General features: G+C 41.9%; 2 non-coding genes across 2 annotated transcripts; one reads left to right on the forward strand and one right to left on the reverse strand.

Annotated features, from left to right (window-relative positions):
- The first annotated feature begins 6723 nt into the window (after positions 1–6723).
- Positions 6724–6797, forward strand: TRNAI-AAU. Its single transcript has one exon. It is a non-coding gene; the product is annotated as a tRNA-Ile (tRNA).
- A 1161-nt stretch (positions 6798–7958) lies between these two features.
- TRNAI-AAU lies at positions 7959–8032 on the reverse strand. Its single transcript has one exon. It is a non-coding gene; the product is annotated as a tRNA-Ile (tRNA).
- Positions 8033–16730: the final 8698 nt, after the last annotated feature.

Here is a 16730-nt window from a genome sequence, read left to right on the forward strand (position 1 = left end):
CGATCTCGGCTCACTGCAAGCTCCGCCTCCCAGGTTCAGGCCATTCTCCTGCCTCAGCCTCCGAGTAGCTGGGACTACAGGCGCCCGCCACCACGCCCGGCTAGTTTTTTGTATTTTTAGTAGAGACGGGGTTTCACCATGTTAGCCAGGATGGTCTCGATCTCCTGACCTCGTGATCTGCCCGCCTCGGCCTCCCAAAGTGCTGGGATTACAGGCTTGAGCCACCGCGCCCGGCCAGAAAAGTCTGTTCTTATGGCTTATCCACCCATAAATCATTTCCAATGTCCATAGGTAAACTCTATGCATAGTTGCTTATGTATCCTTTCCAATATTTATACAAATTATGGTTTTGTCTCGTTTTTTATTTATTTATTTAGAAAGAGTCTGGCTCTGTTGCCCAGACTGGTGTGCAGTGGCACTGTCTTGACTCACTGCAACCTCTGCCTCCTAGGTTCAAGCAATTCTTGTGCCTCAGCCTCCCGAGTAGCTGGGACTACAGGTATCTGCCATCATGCCCAGCTAATTTTTTGTATTTTTAGTAGAGATAGGGTTTCACCATGTTGGCCAAGCTGGTCTTGAACTCCTGGCCTCAAGTGATCCACGCACCTCGGCCTCCAAAATGCTGGAATTACAGGCGTTGAGTCACCATGTCTGACCATCTCTTTTTATAAAGGAACACATCATGTTGCAATTTGCCTTCATCACTTCACAATGTAACTTGGAATCACTATTTTATCAGTATTTAAAGATCTAGCAAATAGCACTTTGCAGTTGGCAAAATCAGAGCTCATTTTCAAGAGTTGGCATATTCAGCAGAAGTTGAACCTGAAATGTTCTCTTTGCATCACTGAAGGAGGGAATGTACACAGGAAGGAGACTTTGAGAAACTTGAAAGTCGGAGAGATGATGACAGCTATAATGTTCTACGACAAAGGAGGACAACACGTTTTCTGCCTAACAGCATAAAATAGTACAAGAATATGTATTAATTTAGCAAATATTTACTGATTTCTCCACTCTTTAGAATGCAATAATTAGTTGTTATTCTACGTCTGGTAGTTGCTGTTGAGATATTGTTATGTGGAAAAAACAGAATCCAAAACAGTTTTGCAAGATTTTGATTTTTTTGTTTAAGAAAAACTTTATTATGGGATGATTTACATATGATAAAGTATACAATTTGATGTTTTGGCATATTTATACATATATGTAACAACTACCACAATCAAAGTAGAGCACGTTTCCATGATCCCAAAACGTTCCCTTGTGGCCTGTGATAGTGAGAATAGTGGTCCCCCAACAATGTCCACATTCTTATCCTTGAAACCTGTGAATGTTATCTTTCACAGCAAAAGGAACTTTGCAGCTGTGATTAAATTACGGATTATGAAATGAGGTGATTATCCTCAATTACCTGGATTGGGCATTATAATCACAAGGATCCTTTTAAGAGGGATCATTGTCAGAGAAGGAGATGTGACAGTGGAAGCAAAAGTTGGAGTGATGAGGCGGGGCACAGTGGCTCACGCCTATAATCCCAGCACTTTGGGAGGCTGAGGTGGCGGATCACCTGAGGTCAGGAATTTGAAACCAGCCCGGCCAACATGGTGAAACCTCATCTCTACTAAAAATACAAAAATTAGCCAGGCATGGTGGCATGCGCCTGTAATCCTCCCTACTCAGCAGGCTGAGGCAGGAGAATTGCTTGAACCCGGGAGGCGGAGGTCACAGTGAGCAGAGATCGCGCCACTGCACTCCAGCTTGGGGAACAGAGTGAGACTCCATCTTAAAAAAAAAAAAAAAAAAAAAGGTTGGAGTGATGCAGGGCGATGAGCCAAGTAATGCCAGCAGCCTCTTCTAGCTGGCGAAGGTGAGGAAACAGATTCTGTAGAGCTTACAGAAGACAGACAGCCCTGCTGACTCACTCTAGACCGCTGGCATCCAGAGCTGTGAGATAAAAAATTTGTGTTGTTTTAAGCTATTAAGTTTGTGGTAATTTTTCACAGCAGTAATAGGAAACTAACACATGCCCTTTCCCAGTCAGTCACACTCCAACCACACAATTTCCAGTCAACTATAGGCCCTTTCCATTATGATGGTTTTGCCTTTTCTGGAATTTAAATGGAATTATATGCTATGTACTCTAGTTCCTGGTTTTTGCTCAGAACATTTTTGAGATTCATTCATGTTGTTGCACATATCAGTAATTTATTCCATTTTTTAGCACTTTATTGGTAAAATGTATTCTATTTGTACAGACATGCCACCATTTGTTTTTCCATTCATGTGTGGGTGAACATTTTTATTATTTTCACGTTCTAGCTATTATAAATAGGGCTGCTGTGCACATTTGTGTAACAAGTCTTTGTGTAGACATATATAAGCCAGAGTTCTTCAGAAACAGACAACCAATAGTATGTGTTTGTGTGTGTATGTGTGTGCACGCGTGTGTGTGTGTGATTTTAAGGAATGGACTTACATGATTGTAGAATCTGGCCAATTCAGATTCTGCACGGTATGCCAATAGGCTGGAGATCCAGGAAAAGTTACTGTGGCAGCTAAAACTCAAAGGCAGTCTCCTGGCAAAAGTCCCTCTTCCTGGGGAAAGAAGTTAGTCTTTTTTCTCTTAAGTATTTTTCAACTGGTAGGAAGCAGTCTGCTTTACTCAAAGTGTACTGATTTAAATGTTAATCTCATCTAGAAGTACCTTCACATCAACGTCTAAACTAGTGTTCGATCAAATATCTGAGTACTATGAGCTAGCCATGTTGACATGAAAAATTAACCATTGCATATGTTTTCACTTCTTTTCCAGGAAATACCTAGAAGTGGAATTACTGGTCATTTAGTAAGTGGGTGTTTAACTTTATAAGAAGCTACCAGTGTTATCCAAAGTGGTGGTGCACTTTACATTCCAAAAAGCATTGTATGAGAGTTCCAGTTATACAACCTCCTCAGCATTTGTTGTCAGACTTAATGTTTGTGAAAGATATCCTATGACATCTTTGCCTATTTCATAATCATGATTTTCTCCTATATTTCCTTCTCAGAGATTTATAAATTAGCACTTTCGTTTAGGCCTATGATCTATTTTCAGTTAATTTTTTTGTGTATTCTAAAATAAGGGTGAAAGTTAATTTTTTTTCCATATGACTATCTCCTTGTATCTGCACCATTTTTTAAAAGACTATCCTTTCCTTATAAAGCACATAGGCACCTATGTTGAAAGCAAATTTATTATACATGTACATCTATTTTTGTAGTCCCTATTTTATTCCATTAATCTATATGACACTCATAAGTATACTTTAGAGTAATTTGTGGGCCAATTAGGATGGCTATTATGAAAAAACAGAAAATAAATTTGTAAGGATTTATTGGTAAGGAACCCTTGTGTATTGCTGGTGGAAATGAAAAGCGGTGCAGCCACCTTGGAAAACAGTAAGATTTCTCAAAATTCTCTTTTTTTTTTTTTTTTAGACAGAGTCTTGCTCTGACTCCCAGGCTAGAGTGCAGTGGTGTGATCTCGGCTCACTGCACCTTGCCTCTGCCTCCTGAGTTGAAGCAATTCTCCTGCCTCAGCCTCCCGAGTAGCTGGGACTACAGGGTCGCCTTGCCATGCCTGGCTAAGTTTTTTTTTGTATTTTAGTAGAGACCAAGTTTCACCGTGTTGCCCAGGCTGGTCGCGAACTCCTGAGCTCAGGCAATCCACCCATCTCGGCCTCCCAAAGTGCTCGGATTACAGGCGTCAGCCACAGCACCCGGCCAATCCTCAGTTAAGTGTAGAATTACCATATGATCCAGCACTTCCATTTTTGGGTATATATCCAAAAGAAATGAAAACAGGGGCTCAAACAGATTCATAGCAGTGTTATTCACGATATCCAAATATCCATCAACAGATTTATGGATAAACAAAACGTGGTATACACATACAATGGAATAATCAGCCTTGAAAGGAAATTCTGGCTGGGCGCAGTGGCTCATGGGAAATTACAATGGTGAAACTTTAGGAGTAGGCTGATTGGAATCTTATTATAAAACTTCTTCATAATTGTAGTTTGCCAAGTTAACAGTTCACATGTTAAGTATTTCAAACAAATTATTGGACCATTTTGGGTGGAAACTTGATATTAATAACTAGTGTAGGGTTCTTTGCAGTTTGTTGAAAAAATTGTAGGCTAGGCACAGGGTTCATGTTTAGATTTTAAGCACCTTTATAACAATGAGAAGTTCTTTTTTGGAGATGGGGAACTGTCAACAGTTTGTTAACCTGACATCTCTGCTGATTTAGTTTCTGGGCAGAGTTCCTGTGTTAGCATTCTCCTCTTCTTTTGCATTTATCAAGTTGTTTGGTAGAGGTGGAATCTAAGTGGTTTTGTCTCAACCACCCGGGAAAATACTTGCAAGTTGACCACTGTTGGATTTACAGAATATAATTTCTCTAAATCCTCTCACATATTTCTTTCTTTCTTTCTTTTTGAGACGGAGTCTCGCTCTGTCGCCCAGGCTGGAATAGTGAAGTGCAGAGTAGAGTGGCCCTATCTCACTGCAACCTCCGCCTCCCGGGTTCAAGCAATTCTCCTGCCTCAGCCTTCCGAGTAGCTGGGACTACAGCCGCACACCACCATGACCCGGCTAATTTTTGTATTTTTAGTAGAGGTGGGGTTTCACCATGTTGGTCAGGCTGGCCTCGAACTCTGACCTTGTGATCCGCCCGCCTCGGCCTCTCGATTGTGCTGGTATTACAGGCGTGAGCCACCGCGCCCGGCCCACATATTTCTTATATAGATTTATTTCTGTTCTCTCTTTTTAAAATGTTCACTGAAAAAAATGCAGGTGTGCTTGGAATATGGATTTGTATCTAAAAGAAACTTTTATATTAGTTCCAATAAATAAGATATATTAGCTACTTCATAGAGAAAACGGAAAAGACAAAAACAGTGAAAAATTATTATTATTTTTAAAGGGTAACTGATTTACAAAATCAGATACATGACATGATTCTCAATGAAACTAAAGAAGTTCTCAGGGCATATAATAAAAATGCTAACTTCTATTTCTCCAAATACACTTTAAAATTAGAATGTTAACTATTTGAAAAGGTGAAAAAAGCCTACTTATCTCGATACAATTGTAGGGTCACTAGGATTTTATAATTTTACTATAAATACCATAAGATCTAATTGAATTAGTGGCAAATATTTATGCCATAATAAAAGCAGCTAGGATACTCAATCTCCTGAGAATTTCAAACAAAGCAGCTTTTAAAGATGTACACAAGCAACTCTTTCTAACACCACCACCGATAGATGTAAAATGTAACTTTTGCAAGAAAGGTAATTTAAAGGTCGTCAGCTAACAACTCATCAAAAATCATCTAGTCCACAAGTGAGTTCACACAGATCTCTGGTCTCCGTACCCTCTGTTGTGGGGAAGGACAGGGACTGAGCGGACTCGCTGTGGGGAACTCAGGTTCTGGGCGGGTGGCATTCATCCACTCACAATTCCCTAGGCTGTGCCAGATGGCAACCACCCTTGGGGCCTCCTAGGTACAGATGCTGGGAGGACCGCCCAGATTCCCTTACCAGAAGACGCCCATAGAGTGAAGAGGCGAAGGTGTTCCAATTTCCTCAGGTGAAGGATATCTACTGGTGGCTACAGGGCACAAATAAATAAAAAGTGCGTGGATCCCACCTACCAGTTGATGTCCAGCAGAGATCCGAATGCCCATTTTAGTTATATTTGACCCTCCGGACCCCTGGTCCCAGAACCTGCCCTCCCCCAAGCTCTCTCTCTACCTCTGTGCCCACTCCAATCAGTCAAACAGAGCATTCCGGGGCAAACCCAAAAGAAGAGCAGGCAATTTAGCCCCCCTGGGGCCTGTAGCCTGAACTCTTCAGACATGTTGTCCCAGTCAGAGCCTGGAGACGCAGTTCAGTGTCTGCCTGCCCCAAGAATCCTGAGGCTGCACGATCTCCGGACAGCCCTGGGAGACAGGCCGCTGCACTTACATAATAACAGGGTCCTCTCTGGTGCCAAAAGCCTGCAACGCTTAGCAGAAAATAGCTCCTCCAGATAGCTCCTCATCCTCCAAATAACTGGGAGATGATTCTAGTCAAGTTGGAATAACAGGGATCAGATTTACATTCCTGCTGTAAAGAACCAAAACCTAACAAAAAAAATGAAATGACACTTTTCAAGACGTACAATATTTGGTAAGGAAGAATAATAACCCCTGAATCACAGGGGAAAAAATGAATGATTGGAGAGAGGGGGAAGTGAACACCAGGATTAGCCCCTAACTATGGCCTTGAGTTTCCAGGCCCCAGTGAAGGAAGACAGAACCCAAGCAGAGCCGGTGGACTCCCAGAGTTGATGAGGAGTTGATAGACTGGGAGACTAGGGCAGCTACAGTTAATATGACAGCATACCAGAAAGAAGAGAGCTGTAATAAGAGATAACTCCAGAAAAAACTTCTGCAGTGTTCAGCTTAATACTCATGAGTATGTGCAGGCATGGAAACTATACAGGACAGAAAAGACTACCCAGAATCATCAGAGGTAATATGATATTGAATTGTCTAAAGTAACTAAGAAATTGTTTCTCCTTGTGAGACAAACAGGAATTATATTGCTGAATTTAATGCTTTCACCAAAAAAAGATGAGGGTCTAGATGAATGGGGCGGGAGGGGGAGGAAAAGACCCAAAACTTTGGCTGTTGGCCGGTTAGCTTAGCTGGTTAGGGCGTGGGGCTAATAACACCAAGCTCGCGGGTTCTATCCCCGCATGGGCCACATGTTTTCCTCAGTACTTCTCGGTAATTCTAGAGAAACTCGTCGGTTTTCAGCCACCGAAGAGCTAAGGGTAATTAACAATGCAACTCGTAGGTTTTTAGCCAGCAAAGAGCTGAGAGTAATTAACAGTGCTCTCAGACAGTCCAAATTCCCTGCCATCATTTCTTAATCTCTCTGAAACCTAACTCCGTTCCCGAATCCCCCAGATGTCTACATCTCCTCAGGTAAAGTTCTTATTCTTTTCCTCCAGGTGTAAGGGCTGGGGACAGAAAGCTGTTCAGGGCAAAGGGCCCAAAATCGGGAGTCCTGCCGAAGGAAAAAAAAAAATTAAAAATTAGAATTTTACCGGCTTTTAAAAAATTATTTAAATAAACCTTAGTTGATTTCAAACTGTCCTTCCAAATTACTACTGAAACCAACCTTGTTTCTCAAAGTTACAAGAGATACGAGATAACAGAGAAGAAATATTGAATTGCCCTTTCAAGTTGGAAGCAGTATGCAACATGCATGTTTATTAATCACAAGAGGCCAGCTTCGACTCTTGTCTAGTTCATCCTTTCCTAAAAACAAAACAAGAAACCAAACCAAAATAAACCAAACCAAGTCTGTGCTCCATGTTCAAAGCGATAGCTTCCTCTCAGGGCAATCTTTTCTGTCAGTTAAATCTGAAAGAGTCTTCAGAGACATATAATAACAATCTCCTAAGAATGTCTTCCCTTTATCTTGTATCTGTTGACAATTTGAGGAAGAAGGTTGGTTTCAGGAGTAATTTGGAAGGACAATTTGAGATCAAGTGAGCTTCATTTAAATAACTTTTTAAAAGCCAGTAATCTTCTAATTTTTTTTCTTTCTTAGGCAGTGCTCCCAGTCTTGGGTCGTCTGCCGTGAACAGCTTTCTGTCCCCAGCCCTTACACCTAGTGGAAAACAATAAGAACTTTACCTGAGAAGATGTAGAAATTTTGGGGATTCGGGAATGGAGTTAGGTTTCAGATGGATTAAGAAATGGCGGCGGCGAATTTGGACCGTCTGAGAGGACTTGTTTATTATCCTCAGTTCTTCGCTAGCTGAAAACCAACGCATTGCTTTGTTAATTATCTGTAGCCCTCAGCTGGCTGAAAACCGACGAGTTTCTCTAGAACTGCCCTGAAAAAGTGCTGAGGTGGCCCGTACGGGGATCGAACCCACGACCTTGGCGTTATTAGCACCACGCTCTAACCAACTGAGCTAACAGGCCCCCGTTAATATTGCCCTCTTTGTCTTGCATTTAATCTCGACCTTCATCCCTTTTTTGGGACAGCATTAAATTTAGCAATATAATTCCTGTTTGTCTAACAAGAAAAGACAATTTCTTACTTGCTTTACACTCTTAATAAAAAAAAATGAGAAACTTTCTCTTGAAACAAAAGCAAAACAAGGAAAGAACATTTTTCTTTTATTTATTTTTATTATTTTATTTTTTAAGCCATGTTCCTAGAGTTGAAAAAGGACGCTTAAAAATTTCAAACTGCTGCGAATAGTCCAGGAATCCATGGAAACATTTGTTGCTTTCTAAATGTCTGGTAATCAGTACGTGCAGACAGTGAATCAGACTCCGTGAAATATTAGTGAGTCCTTCTTTTTTAAGGGCCGTTCACTAACACAACCTAGAAATTGGCATCTGAAGGACATTCCCGACGAGTCTGTTTTCGATGGTCCCACCGTCGAGATCGTCCTAGGTTTCTTATGCCCGGAGCCTCCATCTGGAAGTGTCCCTACCTGTTGCCTCAGACTTCCAGAGTGATCTCAAATCAAAGCCCACTTTGAAGACCTTGGTATTGGAGAATTCTAGAAATGTGGCTCTACACCACTCAGGGACAGTTAAACCGATCTTTCTACCCAGCCATTGTCTCCCAAAAATATTATCATTGTTTTTTGTATCTTCTTTATTGTTTCAGAGATTTTGAACACATAGACAAAGTTAAACAAATGTTTTCTTTTTTCTCTTCACAAATAGTGGCATTTTATCCACTGTTGTGGGAAGTCAGGGACCCTGAATGGAGGGACCGGCTGAAGCTGCGGCAGAAGAATATAAATTGTGAAGATTTCATGGACATTTATCACTTCCCCAATCAATACTCTTGTGATTTCCTATGCCTGTCTTTACTTTAATCTCTTCTTGGGACCCTGCGATGATTGCATTAACTGCACAAATTGTTTGTAGAGCATGTGTATTCGAACAATATGAAATCTGGGCACCTTAAGAACAGGATAACAGCGATTTTCAGGGAACAAAGGAGATAACTTTAAAGTCTGACTGTCTGGGCCAGGCGGAACACAGTCATATTTCTCTTATTACTGAAAACAGGTGAGATAAATATCACTGACTTGTTTCCCCAGTAAGGAATATTAATAATTAACAGCCGTGGGAAAAGAATGCATTCCCAGGGCGGGGCCTCTAAAATGGCCACCCTGGGAGTGTGTGTCTTTATGCAGAAGTAGATAGGAATGAAACACTCCCTAGTCTCCTGCAGCGCCCCCAGGCTTGCTAGGATTAGGAAATTCCAGCCTGGCAAATTATAGTAAGACCGGTTCTCTGCTCTTGAACCTTGTTTATCAATGACAATGCATGCACAAGTGGACATGGAAGTTCATTAGTGATTCTAGTTTCACCCTGACTTTGTGATCTCGCCCTGACATCCTGCCTTGTGATCTTTTGTCGCCCTTAAAGTATGTGATCTCTGTGACCCACGCCCTATTCGTATACTCCCTCCCCTTTTGAAAATCGCTAATAACAACTTGCTGGTTTTACGGCTCAGGGAGCATCATGGAACCTGCCGACATGTGACATCTTCCCCAGACACCCAGCTTTAAAATTTCTCTCTTTTGTACTCTTTCCCTTTATTTCTCAGACCAGCCAACGCTTAGGGAAATAGAAAAGAACCCACGTTGAATATTGGGGGTGGGGTTTTTTTCCGATAATCCACTTTTAAACCCTTTGCTTTTTTTTTAACTCAGAATATATTTTTGCAATTCTTTCATATCAGAACAGAAAAATGTTCTTCATTCTCTTTTAAATATGCATAGGATTCAGTTATATGTGTTTATACCATAGTTCAACGGGCATAGCTTAGACTTCCATCCTCCTATTGCAAATTGTCCGTATCTATGAGCATACACTGTATCTGATGTATGCCATGATACTTTGCACATGTGGAAAGGCTGCATCAAAGAAAATTTACATTGGCAATTTTGATGGCCATTGTCCCCCTGTGCTTTAGAGGGTTGATCCCAACACTCTTTTTGCTTGCTTGTTTGTTTTAACTATACTGAGCACAAATAGGATCCTGGACACATTTCTACACCTTCTTCCTGAATTCCCTGCTACAAATTCGAAGTGAAACTAGGCAATCAGTGTGTAGACTGTCTAGTTGGGACATACTATATTCTGGAATATTGTTTTGGGGTTACAAGTAATGATGTAAAGGGACTGTGATAGAATCAGGTGGGAGAAGGAAGGGGCTGAGTGGAGAGCAGGGAGAAGGAGACAACAGTGGCCTTATTTTGTGAACCTCAGAGAGACCAACACGGGCAGAAACACCTGAGGGAGAGAAACTAAGACACCTCAGTCTGTCTGGAGATTAAGACTGAGCTGCGGAGTGGTACAGGGCGACTAGTAGAAGACGAAGTCTGAGGAGGAGAGAACATGTATTAATATATGATGCAAAACCCTCTAGTAGATTACTATAAATTAATCAGAATACTTGATGGTAAAGTGGATGTGGCACTAAAAATAAATTGGCAGGGTGCGGTGGCTCACGCCTGTAATCCCAGAACTTTGGGAGACTGAGGTGGGTGGATCACCTGAGGTCAGGAGTTTGAGACCAGCCTGGCTAACACGGTGAAACGCCATCTCTACTGAAAATGCAAAAATTAGCCAGGCGTGGTGGCAGGGGCCTGTAGTCCCAGCTACTCAGGAGGCGGAGGCAGGAGAATGGCGTGAACCTGGGAGGTGGAGCTTGTAGTGAGCCAAGATAGCGCCACTGCACTCCAGCCTGGGCAACAGAGCAAGACTCCGTCTAAAATAAATAAATAAATAAAAATAAAAATAAATTATCAGGTGTTAATTGACCTACATTAAGTCTAAACTAAGAACTATGATCACTATAGGCCAAGTTAAGGATTTTTGAATTGGTCCTAACAATAATGGGAATCTATGCAAGGATTTAAGGCAGAAAAGTCACATGGACAGAGTCACATTTTAAAATTTTGTTTATTATTTATTTTTGAGACGGAGTCTGGCTCTGTCCCCCAGGCTGGAGTACAGTGGCGCAATTTTGGCTCACTGCAAGTTCCACCTCCCGGATTCAAGCGAGTCTCCTGCCTCAGGCTCCCTAGTACGGTACCCAGTAGCTGGGATTACAGGCATGTACCACCACACCCAGCTAATTTTTTTTTTTTTTTTTTGTATTTTTAGTAGAGACGGAGTTTCGCCATGTTGGCCAGACTGGTCTGGAACTCCTGACTTCAAATGATCCACCCGCCTCGGCCTCCCAAAGTGCTGGGATTACAGGTGTGAGCCACTGTGCCCAGCCAGATTCACGTTTTAAAAAGATCTCTTTAACTTTGTGTAACAACTACAGAGGTCCAGTTCTAGACACTTGACAGGCATCAGGGAACCATAGCAACGCATCAGTAGTACTGCGCCAATGAAATATCTGCCCTCATAGAGGATGGAAACAGAGATAGATAACAAACATAATAAAAACATAAATTATAAAATATGTAAGAAGGTGTTAAATGTGATTGGTAAATAGAGGCAGGTAGGAGGAATTGGAGTGATGGGAATAGGTTGGAATGCTAAACAGAGCTGTTAGTGCAGCCTTAATAAGATTGTGACTGGAAGAAAATGAGCAATCAAGCCATCTGACATGTGAGGTGTTACAAGCAGAGCACAACCACTATAAAAGTCTAAAGGTGGGTACTCGCATGGAATGTTTGAGGAACAGTAAAAGGGTTCAGTGGCCAGAGCACAAGGGAGGAAGAGAGTCATAGAGATGAGATCAGAGAGAGATGGAGGATCGGAGTATGTAGGATCTTGTAGGAGGTCTTAGGACTTTGGCTTTAGTTCAAGTAAAACGGGAAGCTATTTTATAATTCTGATTTTAGGAGAGACAAATCTGATATATGCTTTAAAATACTGTTTTTAGTAGGTCTTTGTAAACAGACTCTAGGAGATTGTATTCGGTTTTATATTAAGATTGCATTAGCCAGGTGCGGTGGCTCACGCCTGTACTCCCAGCACTTTGGGATGCTGAGGCGGGTGGATCACGAGGTCAGGAGTTGAGACCATCCTGGCTAACATGGTGAAACCCCATCACTACTAAAAATACAAAAAATTAGCCGGACGTGGTGGTGGGCGCCTGTAGTCCCAGCTACTGGGGAGGCTGAGGCAGGAGAATGGCCTGAACCCGGGAGGCGGAGCTTGCAGTGAGCCCAGATCTCTCCATTGCACTCCAGCCTGAGCGACAGAGCTAGACTCCGTCTCAACCAAAAAAAACAGAGTGCATTAGGTTTTTGTATTCCATGAGAAACAGGCTCCAGGATATAGTTTTCACAAAGGAAGTCTATTGTGTATCCAAGAATGATAAACAAAAGAGGACTCAACCATTCCCATGGGGAGCTCTGGAGCTATAATGATCCTTTAGAATTGTCCTGAATTGGGGAAAAGGAGCTGGGTCATTGTATCCACTCATAGACGTGGCTTTAGATGTAGGCTGATCCCAGAGAAAAGGCATAATCTTAAACAGGGTAGCTTTCTTTAGCTTAGAACAATTCCTGGAAAGAGCTCAGCTTTGAGTTAGCAGCAAACAGCACACCAGGATGTTGGGTGTCTGCGTACCTTGCCCCACAAAACATTGGGCAATGTAGAAAACCAATGGGTTCTAGGTAGAACACCATCATATCCATTACAGTCTACCACTTGCCCTACTCAGAGCCGCTTCCTTCATTAATGAATTCATCCCACCTGGGAATAACTTTTCTAGGATTCCGGTTGATCTCTTCGTGAATAAATCTGAAAAGAGGCGAGTGGCTGTTTGGCTCCTTCTATACCTAAAAAAAAAAAAAAAAAAGAAATCCACAAACGGGTCCATATATCCAGAGCCAGTAGGCTCCATTTACCCACAGGGGCTGGCATTGGCCTGAGTGCAGTAATCTCCGAGCTGGACTCTTGAGTTTGGGTGGGGAGGGAAACTCAGCGAGAACATCTGCCAGCCCAGGTTCCTTTCGAGGACCTCAGTACATGTACATATAGGAAAACACCCTAATCCCACTCCTAATCTTCCTGGAGCGTCCTGAGTCTAAGTGGAACCTTGTGATGATCCCATGGAGAGAAACTTAGGAGCAGCGAGTGAGCGACTGGAGCCCAGCCTGCACCTGGAGAGGCGAGTCTGCCCCGTGCTCCCGGAAACGGTGGCTTTCAGCAAAATCTCGGCCTCGCATTGACTCTGCAGGAAAAATGTTCCTGAAATGAAAGATCGTTCAAGTTGCCTGCGAACCGAGTCCCTGAGGTCTTTTGGGGACCAGGCGATGAGAGCATCAATTATAATAATAATACTTTGCTCGGCAAAAAATTGCTTGGGACTGTTCGTGTCCACCTGAGGAGACATGGACTCTTGGCTTTGAAGAGGACTTTTTCCGTGTCGAAAACGTTAGGGGCTCTGGTGGGAGAAAGGCGGCAGGGGTACTTTGGTTTATATTCACACCACAGGTGACAAGGACAACCTTCTCTCCTAAACGGCTAAAGATGGTGCGGGGGTGCAATTCTAAAAACGTGCACTGAGAAATTCAGCTAAGGATTCCTCAAAAACGCAAGTTGTTTCTACCCGGTTTCGGACTGGGGACCTTCCGTGTGTGAGGTGAACGTGATAACCACTGCACTACAGAAACCCTCATGTTTGACAATTTTTCTCCCAGGGGGAGAAGAAAATTTTTCTGGGTATCCCAGATTTGGTAACATCGAATTGATCTTTTCTTTCAGGAAATTATCAAGATTGATAAGCTTTTCTATTTATTAAAATCAGTAATATTGGAGTTCACGAGTCACACAAAGAAAATACTACAACTTGTGAAAAATTTTCTTTTCAAACACAGCACAGAAATTTTACTTAGCCCCCCAGTAGAGTACATTTTTTTCTGTTTAAGTGCTCCCTCTGTTAGGCCTTCTCCAACAATAGAAGGCTCTGTGATCTCCATCTCTTGGGAGGCAGAAAATTACCCCAAGAAAATTACCAGGAGCCAGTGGATTGAACCCTGGAAACGGCCCACTCTTTGTGTTGGGCAGTGCTCCAAGGGAAGAAATTGAGGGCCCGGGAGTCGAGTGTGTCCAGTTGTCTGCCAGGCAGGATAAGGACTGGGAAAAATGAAAAAAAATTCCTAGACATACACAACCTACCAAGCCTGAATCATGAAGACATAGAAAATCTGAACAGACCAATAGTAGATAAGGAAATTGAATCAGTAATAAAAACGTCTCCCGTCAAAGAAAAGCCCAGGACCTGTAGCTTCTCTGGTGAATTCTATCAACTATTTAAAGAACTAATACCATTTATTATGGAAAACAGTATGGTGGTTCCTCAAAAAATAAAAAATAGGGATACCATATGATCCAGCAAACTCTCTAGTGGGTATATAGCTAAAGGAAGTGAAATCAGTATGTCCAAGAGATTATCTGCATACTACCAAGATATGGAAATTTCTTTTTTTTTTTTTTTTGGTGGCACAGAGTCTCCCTCTGCCCAGGCTGTAGTGCAGCGGTGTGATTTTGACTCACTGAAACCTCTGCCTCCCGGGTTCAAACGATTCTTGTGCCTCAGCCTCCCGAGTAGCTGGGATTACAAGCCTACGTCAGTATACCCCGCAGATTTCTTTCTTTCTTTCTTTCTTTTTTTTTTTTTGTATTTTTAGTAGCGACGGGTTTTCACCATGCTGCCCAGGCTGATCTTGAACTCCTGAGCTCGCCTCGGCCTCCCAAAGTGCTGGGATTACAGGCGTGAACAACCGCGCCCAGCCAATATATGGAATTCTTGTGTTCACCGTTGGATGAATGGATAAAGAAATGCATTTAGCCTCCCTGTGCCTTGGAAGTATCATTTCCAATTTATCATCTGTGTGTACATTTTTATTGGTGTACACACAGTAAATTTTATTTTTTATTGTTGGCTCATCACTAATTTTTGCAGTCTGTTAATCTACCATAGTTTCAATTTTGTTGTATTTTCTTATATATTTATATTGTGTACTGACGATGTGTGCATGGATTAGTAATGAGTACTCTATTATTTTTAATTAAATGTCATAAAATACATGAAAATACATTTTTCTGTAGAATCACATTATTTCCTCCTACTATGAATAAAGACATAACTCACTAAGGGGAAGAATCTTGGCCAAAATGTGTGATAAATCATGCAACAGTTAAAAGTGTGCAAAAACAAACAGTAAAGATGAAAGGCGGCACAAATTTAATAAAGTTACTCCATAAATCATAATTGACATTAAATGTTGGAATGTAGGAACTGATTTATTAACCTCATAAATTTAAAACAGACATGTTATCTTTTGACAAATTGTTTACCTATTTTAGTTTTCAAAGTGGGCAAAATTAACACCTCAAAACGTAAAAGTGTTTTAAGAGAAGAATCAGAGAGAGAGAGAATGTGTGTGTGTGTGTGTGTGTGTGTGTGTGTATAATGGTAATATGTAGACTTAACAGCACCTTTTTGCCTAAATGACTAAATGGCCTAGACCAAATCTGGCAGAGTCCTTTTTCTAGAAGAGCTGGGAAAACCTTTCATATTTAAGTTTGGAACAACAGAGAGAACAGGAAGACTTTGGCATTTAGGGAATGTGATTATTTGTATTTCTCGATAAAGTGAGAAATCTTTTTGGAAAAGCTATTGTTTTCATCAGTTTCAAATCTGAGACCCCTTTCTTGTAGGCAGATGTGCTAACCAGTACACCCCAAAAAACTTTCTCTTCTGTGCAGCAATCCATAGCAGAATGAGAGGAGGATTCTTTGGATATACGCAAACCTAATAACTTTTAATATGTTTTTCTTTTTAGCATATTTTTATCCACAGGGTGTTTCTTCCTTCATACTTTCTTTCTTTTTTTTTTTTTTTTTTGAGACGGAGTCTCGCTCTGTCGCCCAGGCTGGAGTGCAGTGGCCAGATCTCGGCTCACTGCAAGCTCCGCCTCCCGGGTTCACGCCATTCTCCTGCCTCAGCCTCCCGAGTAGCTGGGACTACAGGCGCCCGCCACCTCACCCGGCTAGTTTTTTGTAATTTTTAGTAGAGACGGGGTTTCACCGTGTTAGCCAGGATGGTCTCGATCTCCTGACCTCGTGATCCGTCCGTCTCGGCCTCCCAAAGTGCTGGGATTACAGGCTTGAGCCACCGCGCCCGGCCCGGACAGTGAATTTTTAAATCATTATGACTAGGCTCAAACACATCTTTTTTAGTCAAAATAGGAACCATTAAAATCAACACATTTTTGCCAACAAGAAATAAGTTTGTTTATCCCTGGAGGGTAAAAACCTGTGCTACGGGATTGAACAGTTAGAAAATGCTTGCATCCCGCTGGTTGTGGAAGCGTTTTACCTGCAAAAAGTTGTGGAGATGCTTGAAGAAGTGGTAGTCGGTTGGTGAGAGGTCAGATGAATATGATGGATTAGGAAAATCTTCGTAGCCTAATTCGCTCAACTTTAGAAGCGTTACTTGTGCGACGTGCAGTCGAGTGTTGTCGTGAATAATTGGGCCCTTCCTGTTAACCAATGCTGACTGCAGGCATTGCAGTTTTCGGTGTATCTCATTGATTTGAGCATACTTCTCAGATGTAATGGTTTCACGGGTGTTCAGAAAGCTATGGTAAATCAGACAAGCAGCAGATCACCA

This window comes from Theropithecus gelada, chromosome 4, assembly GCF_003255815.1.
Source record: "Theropithecus gelada isolate Dixy chromosome 4, Tgel_1.0, whole genome shotgun sequence".
Lineage (NCBI taxonomy): Eukaryota > Metazoa > Chordata > Mammalia > Primates > Cercopithecidae > Theropithecus > Theropithecus gelada.